Consider the following 9,205-nt stretch of genomic DNA (forward strand, 5'->3'; position numbering starts at 1 on the left):
AAAAATGTCAGTTAATTTTTTTTACACTTCTCATAAAATTTGGGGCAATATCAGAGCGTTTTAGCCTGTTTTTGGTCATAATTTTGACGGAAGTGTTTCGACATTTTGATCATATTATTGATTGTCTGGTAAAGGGGCATTCCAGAAAGATGTCAGTTAATTTTTTAAACACTCCTGATAAAGCTAAGAAGCTGATATTTGGCATGATAACTTAGCTTTATTACAAAAACTGCCGGTGGACGCGCCTTAAGAAGTACCGGCACATAGACGGCATGGTGCCGCAGAAGATACCCCCCGGCTCCACCGTCATCTCGGCCAACAACCAGCAGCCCGTCGTCTCAATAGCCAATCAGAGCGTCATTTAAGACAAGTTAAGATTGGGTTCTTTATAGTTGTTGTTTTGGCCTGGCGAAAATTTGGGGCAATATCAGAGCGTTTTAGCCTGTCTTTGGTCATATTTTTGACGAAGTGATTCGACATTACGATCATATTATTAATTGTCTGGGAGAGGAGTATTCTGGAAAAATTACAGTTAATTTTTAAAACCCTTCTGATAAAGCTAAGAAGCCGATATTTGGCATGATAACTTAGCTTAACTACAAAAACTACCAGTGGACGCGCCTCAAGAAGTACCGGCACATAGACGGCATGGTGCCGCAGAAGATACCCCCCGGCTCCACCGTCCTCTCGGCCAACAACTAGCAGCCCGTCGTCTCAATAGCCAATCAGAGCGTCAGTTAAGACAAGTTAAGATTAGGTTCTTTGTAGTTGTTGTTTTGGCCTGGCGAACATTTGGGGCAATATCAGAGCGTTTTAGCCTGTCTGGTCATATTTTTGACGAAGTGATTCGACATTACGATCATATTATTAATTGTCTGGGAGAGGAGTATTCTGGAAAAATTACAGTTAATTTTTAAAACCCTTCTGATAAAGCTAAGAAGCCGATATTTGGCATGATAACTTAGCTTAACTACAAAAACTACCAGTGGACGCGCCTCAAGAAGTACCGGCACATAGACGGCATGGTGCCGCAGAAGATACCCCCCGGCTCCACCGTCCTCTCGGCCAACAACTAGCAGCCCGTCGTCTCAATAGCCAATCAGAGCGTCAGTTAAGACAAGTTAAGATTAGGTTCTTTGTAGTTGTTGTTTTGGCCTGGCGAACATTTGGGGCAATATCAGAGCGTTTTAGCCTGTCTGGTCATATTTTTGACGAAGTGATTCGACATTACGATCATATTATTAATTGTCTGGGAGAGGAGTATTCTGGAAAAATTACAGTTAATTTTTAAAACCCTTCTGATAAAGCTAAGAAGCCGATATTTGGCATGATAACTTAGCTTAACTACAAAAACTACCAGTGGACGCGCCTCAAGAAGTACCGGCACATAGACGGCATGGTGCCGCAGAAGATACCCCCCGGCTCCACCGTCCTCTCGGCCAACAACTAGCAGCCCGTCGTCTCAATAGCCAATCAGAGCGTCAGTTAAGACAAGTTAAGATTAGGTTCTTTGTAGTTGTTGTTTTGGCCTGGCGAACATTTGGGGCAATATCAGAGCGTTTTAGCCTGTCTGGTCATATTTTTGACGAAGTGATTCGACATTACGATCATATTATTAATTGTCTGGGAGAGGAGTATTCTGGAAAAATTACAGTTAATTTTTAAAACCCTTCTGATAAAGCTAAGAAGCCGATATTTGGCATGATAACTTAGCTTAACTACAAAAACTACCAGTGGACGCGCCTCAAGAAGTACCGGCACATAGACGGCATGGTGCCGCAGAAGATACCCCCCGGCTCCACCGTCCTCTCGGCCAACAACTAGCAGCCCGTCGTCTCAATAGCCAATCAGAGCGTCAGTTAAGACAAGTTAAGATTAGGTTCTTTGTAGTTGTTGTTTTGGCCTGGCGAACATTTGGGGCAATATCAGAGCGTTTTAGCCTGTCTGGTCATATTTTTGACGAAGTGATTCGACATTACGATCATATTATTAATTGTCTGGGAGAGGAGTATTCTGGAAAAATTACAGTTAATTTTTAAAACCCTTCTGATAAAGCTAAGAAGCCGATATTTGGCATGATAACTTAGCTTAACTACAAAAACTACCAGTGGACGCGCCTCAAGAAGTACCGGCACATAGACGGCATGGTGCCGCAGAAGATACCCCCCGGCTCCACCGTCCTCTCGGCCAACAACTAGCAGCCCGTCGTCTCAATAGCCAATCAGAGCGTCAGTTAAGACAAGTTAAGATTAGGTTCTTTGTAGTTGTTGTTTTGGCCTGGCGAACATTTGGGGCAATATCAGAGCGTTTTAGCCTGTCTGGTCATATTTTTGACGAAGTGATTCGACATTACGATCATATTATTAATTGTCTGGGAGAGGAGTATTCTGGAAAAATTACAGTTAATTTTTAAAACCCTTCTGATAAAGCTAAGAAGCCGATATTTGGCATGATAACTTAGCTTAACTACAAAAACTACCAGTGGACGCGCCTCAAGAAGTACCGGCACATAGACGGCATGGTGCCGCAGAAGATACCCCCCGGCTCCACCGTCATCTCGGCCAACAACTAGCAGCCCGTCGTCTCAATAGCCAATCAGAGCGTCATTTAAGACAAGTTAAGATTAGGTTCTTTGTAGTTGTTGTTTTGGCCTGGCAAACATTTGGGGCAATATCAGAGCGTTTTAGCCTGTGTTCTTTGATCTTTTTGACGTAGTGTTTCGATATTATGGTGATATTGCTGGTTGTCTGGTACAAGCGCATTCTAGAAAAGTGTCAAGTACAGTTAGCTGAAGAGAAAGGTACCCCCCCTGTATAGAAGTTTGAATGCAAAGTCCTAAGCGAATAGTATTGCTGTCTGTACGTGACGCTATTTATTCTACACTTCTATTAAAGCTAAGAAGCCGATATTTGGCATAATATTGTTTGATAACTTTAAATGCAACGGGTATATAATACAGATTTAGGGCCGGTTGCACCAAACACAGTTGACGGACTGACTAACGTCACCCAGCACTGAACTATGAGACTTCCTATACAATAATAAAATTTAGCGAACTCTTTAACGGTGACAGACCGTTTGGTGCAATTGACCCTTAGGTAGCTGCCATACGCGTCGCAGACAAAGTTGCAAGACTTAAATTTTCTCGGGAGGTGTATGGTTAGAGTCAGTATAGCTTCACTTCACGTCCATAAGCGCATTGTAATATGCGTACATGAAATATAAACTAAAAAAGTAGACCTTTTTGTGAAATGCCCCTACAGGTCCCTGACTACCAATAAATAACTAGAAATATCATCAAATTGTTAACGACTTCGTCTAAAATGTGTGCAAAGGAATTGACGTTTAAACGCATCATATTCCCATTTACCGTTGTATTTAGGGCCAGTTTTGTATGAATTAAGTTTGGAAGTGTGAGAACTGTGCTTAGTATGTTGGATATGTAAATTTTCTGTTAGCGTCGGCCTTAAATAGGTGAAGTATATATATCGTTGAATGAGTGACTGTAATCGAAACGTAAAATCCTATAACCACATATATTTGCTATGGACTTCATTTATAGCAAACTGAAAGTGGTATAGAACGGGAGGTCAATAACTGTTGTCTTTTTAGACTGAGAATGTGCATAACCGATCTTATATTGGATGATCGGCTCTTACACAAATATGATTATAGATATTGATTTTAAACTTTCACGATTTTTACACATTATTAAATTGTACAACGGGACTTCATCGCGTATTTGACGTTTCGAGGACGGCGTTGTCCCCGTGGTCTCGGAGAAGACTGGCTAAAGTTGACATCAACATGTTCTAGCCGCGCGAGTTTTTCGAACTACCCGCACTTGGTCTTGTTTATCAGTTTGAACGTTTTTCGCACTAGGGATGTTACTCTGTCGACACACAACACTGACGATATTCGATTAATGGACTGTAAATACGCGACTTTTTAAATATGCGATTAAATCCCTTTGTACAATTTAATAATGATTATTGATCATTGATGATGCTTCTATAAAGATGAGAACACTGTTAATCACAGCACCATTAGTTTGTTACAATCAAAGATTTATACTAAAAGACGTGTAAAGACGCAAAAAATTTCGTGTATTACCCGCCATTCCCTAAAATTTTACGAACATCAAATATTCGATGAAACAACACGCGTTTCAACACGCTCGATACCACCGAACTAATGCTCTGGTTTCCTAGGATAGCGGTGCCGTCATAAATAGCGGCCGTCTCCATACAAATACTACGACATCCATATTTAGCCTTATTATTTAGTATGGAGACGGCCGCTATATGACGGCACCGCTAACGTAGGAAAACCGATCTTAATCGGAGAATGAGCAACCAAATCGCGCCAACGTTCGGAGCGTTCAGATAATTGAGGGTTCGGATAATAAGTTCTACTGTATTGTTATTTCAATGGCTAATGGCTTATCACAATGTAAATCGGTTAACTTGTTCTATATAGTTTAAGAAACTACCTATCGGATATAAAATTGCAGTTCGATACGAGAAAAGGCGAATGTTGAGATACATTGTATGGAAGTACATTTGAAATAATAACAAAACTAACGAAGATATGTATGTATACGCTCGAAATGATGTGAAAAGAGTTATTCAATTTGTGTTATAATTGTGTTGTATACATTAACACATTCACTGCCAGCGACCCGCTAGGCGGGTTGTCTGTTGATAGGCGCTTTTCGCTAAGTACATACGGTTTTTTCCATGTTATCGGCTACGCTCGTAGCGCGTAGCTCGCGCTGGCACTGAATTTGTTAAGCTAATGACCAGACATCGTAAATTTTATAGCATTTTTGGTGCAGCGGAGTGATGTTTACGGAATTGGTACAGATAATTCCAATTGAAATGGTAAATTAAGGTTAATATTAACGTAATTAACTCTAATTACTCATTAGGGTTGAAATTATTTATACCAATTCCGTTAACACCACTCCGCTGCACCGAAAATGCTATAAAATTTACGATATCTGCTAATGAACATGTTTGAAAGGAAGTGAAGATTAATTAAAGAAGATGATTCATATTTACATTTAATAAAATATTCGTCTACGAGTATATTCATATAAATACAATTGAGAATGTGCATGATTGTGTTTATCAAATGACCATTTTAAACGCGCGATTAGAATTACGGTCGATATTATTTGATTTTAGGTGCTCACATTAAAATAGCCTTATGAAAAACAGCGACACCTATTGGTTGTGTGAGTCATGTCCGAGAACACCTATAGAAAATACCAAAGAATTATCGTGGAAGAGGTGTAAAGTCTAAAGAAAAAATCCGTCTGATAGCCAAACTGACACTTACGGCGTGTAGGTTTTGTGGCAACCGACCGGCCAACAAGTCATTTTGATAACCGCCTAACGTACACTCAGAAAAACCATTAGCTTTCCCAATAACTTTGCAGACTGTACGCGACAGTACAGTAAAAATTTATCTTGGACTTCATGCCTTTTCTACTATTAATAACTCTTTGTAATACGCTAAAACACAAACTGTGCGTTATTTTGTATAAAACGCTGCATAATATTGAGTGAAACCGGATTGATTGTCTTCAAAAATAGTGCCTTTACCAAGCCTTGTAGTTTAAAATAGATACCGAACGCGTAGAAACATTTGTGGCTAATATTTGCCAATCGATGGCTGGCACCTTCTACCTTATCATGGAACCATATAGGTACAGTACAGGCAAGATATACTGGGTCAAGCAGATCTTGTCAGTAGAAAAAGGCGGCAAATTTGAAAAATGTAGGCGCGAAACGATATCGTCCCATAGAAAATTTGAATTTCGTGCCTTTTTCTACTGACAAGATTTGCTTGACCATCTATATATCGATTATCGACACGGATAATGTAATATTAGGATTTGGAATTAACAACAACCATGTCTATACTTAGGTATTTAAATAAAAGTAAACAAACAATTTGTAAATTTTCGGGTAGTTATAACATTTATTGCTTAACCAACCAAATACAAAAGCCCCTGGATCTGTCACTGAACAACCTGACTGTAACCTGACTGGATCATGTAATGTTTTCATCTACCCTCAACTGGCTTAAGGAGCCATTTGAGGGTAGATTTTGTTTACTTTTATTTAAATACCTAAAGATACAGACCATAGTTTGGTCTAAGAATGACTTACTCTTTTTTTCAATCATAGACACGATAACATAAAAGTCATGGACAAACTAAACATACGGTCATAGATAAACTAAGACATAGTTTACAGATATAGTGCCGAAAATATCTATAGACGAGCTTGTTAGGGTAGTGAGCATATTTCTGGGACTTTGCCCGTGTCGTTATGTAATACCTTGATTGTACCAATCGCCTACATATTCCAGTGCCAATAACTTGGGTAGTTTTATCCTAGGTTAGTCATTTTAACAGCAACGGGCTTCATAAAAAATATGCAATAATAGTATAATAAAATAGATCAATGCTGCCTTTACTAACATAGCCATGTATATATTTAGTGGAAACGTCGACAACCGATCCAGTTTTACTCATATTTGGATAATTCCGAAAGCTGACTTAGAAATTAAGGAATTTCCACACTAGTTTTCTTTTTGAAAATGAGGACAATTTGTGATCAGTTCTTGGGTACTTGTGCTGTCGGAAAGTGTACAAAATTACCGATTTTTCATTTCCAAAATGAAAGTTTTGAACCTTAAAGGTTACATGTACGTCAGAATTATTTTCGAAACTATCCAAACGATTTCATAACCAAACTCATACGGGAGAACACCTGTTTATTTGTAAATACAGTCTAAAGTAACGAGAATTTGCGTTGTAGTTACTAATAATAGAAAATTGTGTTATCTTATTGAGAATTAATTTCTTACATGTGCTTTTTTTTCATGCTATTGCAGACTTGCTTAGAACCGACTTGCCTCGCTTGAAACAGGGGGTCTAGCCAACATGCCAATCGTTTGCGCCTTAGCGAACGAAACGCTAATGTCTCTCTGTCGCACTTATATGCAAGAGTGATATGAGTATGGAAGAGACATTATCAGGTCTTTTATCGAAAACATGTATAAACAGGACATTTTTTGTTTAAACAAAAGTGAATGTTTCATTCGATGATTGCATCATTCTCTTTTGATAAAAATCCTAAAAGTTTTACACAATTTTTACTGATTGGTTTGTGATTATGATGACGTTAATCGTTAGGATTGAACAAAAATCACATAAATAAAAGGATGTCACTAGCCCAAGGGCTACAACTTGAATTAGGTTATTTTCTATAAAAAGGCTGAGTCTAATGTATTCGTGGATACAATGGCTTTTGAGATGTAGGGGAGAATTAGTTTTGTTTGCGTTAAGGGGCCGGGCAGTGTTGCCAGGTCTAATGTGTACGATATTGAGTCTTATTACCTAAACTATAAGGTCCAAAAGTATCCATATCTGTAGATGTGATTTAGGCAAGATTTCGAGGCGGATTAAGGAATTAAACTATAATTTTTTTCTTGTACCTTTATTGTCTATCGTATGTTTTTTATTGTACTATTTTTTGTATTCATACTAAAATTATTTTTGAAGAGAATAATACACTGTCCCTCACCATTTAGGATCTTGGAACTCTCATTTGGCATGTAAAGCCTGACCAGTAATATATGATCACGCGCCATGTTGCTGAATTTCACTGGAACTAATTTTTTCATACTAAACTGAACTGTCACCCTATAAATGAGAATCACAGCACCCTCTTGACAATGGTCATATATTATTGGTCAGGCTTTAAGTTTTTCTGTCTGACTATACCTAAGTCTTAGATTTCATTTAGAAGTGGAGTGATTGTATATTTTGTTAGTTTGGAGTGACGCTGCCGCGCCCCGCGTGTATTTTGTATTATGTAGCTAGTTTTACGTTCGATGTTTTTTCTATAGATATTTAATATTCACCATGTATATAGTAGATAGTACAAAAATATTAAATGAAAACTATTTAAAATACACTGTGTTTCACTTTGTTGTTCATTGTTGCATAAATTTCTTGAAAATGATAACTTCTTAAGAAGTACCTAGATTTGATATTAGGACAAAAATCATTTACAAGTGCTATGAGAAAGTATAGGGACGTGCGCGTTGGAGGGTCTACCATCTTGTGTCGGAAACATATGTGCACATGTACATTGCCAAAGCAAGTGCTACCATCTACCGTTCTCGTCGGTACGTTTCCTTGTGCATAGTAGGTTCTACGATCTTGTGGGCTACATCGGAAGCATAAACGACACATTTACGCCTCGCGCCACAAATCTGACGGCTCCTTTGCTGCCCCCTATAGTTCTTGCACGGGGCCTATACTCTAGCAAAACCAGTTTGTCAGTAGAAAAAGGCGCATAATTCACGTTTATTATGGGAGGACAACGACTCCTCGCGCCTACATTTTTTAAATTTGTTGCCTTTTTCTACTGACGAAAACTAGTCTTACGATGCTCCGCAAGCTCGTGCATCCTACAAGCTGCTCCTGCAAGCCACTGCCTTTCGTTTATCTTTGTAACTATTTCCATATTTGTAACTTTTGGAAATATAGCCAAGTACAAAAGTATAGTATAGACATATTATACTACTCTTTGGTATAGACTCCCACGAAAACGATCTGATAAAACATTTTCTGTTTTGTATTTGCTTTTGCCACTTGCTCTGTGGCTTTTTCTGTATGCCAAACTAAAGACGTGTGACTGACAGGTGCAACAATTTTGTAAATAAACATTTATTTTTGAACAATGATAACGTGTAAAATAATGAAGACCTACAGCGCACCAATTCTCTTACTTCTGCTTTCGTACACTATAACTGCGGGCCATGTGATGGCAAATAAGAAATCGTCGAAAACAAGTAAACTTCTTGTAGTTATTGGAATCTACTAAATACCTAGTATCTCTAGTATCTCATATGATCTTATTGGTATTTTATTTTGTTTGTTGTTATACAGTCGTTATCAGATATCAGAGCAGCCATAGTGCTCACAAATATCTGAACAGTCTGGATTAAAGTTACGTTTAGGTAAGTGCCTGTTCAGATATTTGCCATCCCATTTATCTGATGGCGACTGTGCGGCTGACATTAGTGGTCAGTTCAAAATAAATACAAAAACCGGGCAAGTGCGAGTCGGACTCGCGCACGAAGGGTTCCGTACCATAATGCAAAAAAAAACTGAAAAAAA

General features: G+C 38.5%; 1 long non-coding RNA gene across 1 annotated transcript in view; it reads left to right on the forward strand.

The window, feature by feature from the left end:
* The window catches only part of LOC134801070 (uncharacterized), a 105,445-nt gene extending 97,453 nt beyond the window's left edge, over positions 1–7,992 (forward strand). Inside the window, exon 2 of the long non-coding RNA XR_010145625.1 lies at positions 7,082–7,992. This is a non-coding gene — a long non-coding RNA (uncharacterized LOC134801070). The remainder of the gene's footprint in view (positions 1–7,081) is intronic.
* Positions 7,993–9,205: the final 1,213 nt, after the last annotated feature.

The sequence above is a fragment of the Cydia splendana genome, chromosome 21 (assembly GCF_910591565.1).
Source record: "Cydia splendana chromosome 21, ilCydSple1.2, whole genome shotgun sequence".
In the NCBI taxonomy this organism is placed as follows: Eukaryota; Metazoa; Arthropoda; class Insecta; order Lepidoptera; family Tortricidae; genus Cydia; species Cydia splendana.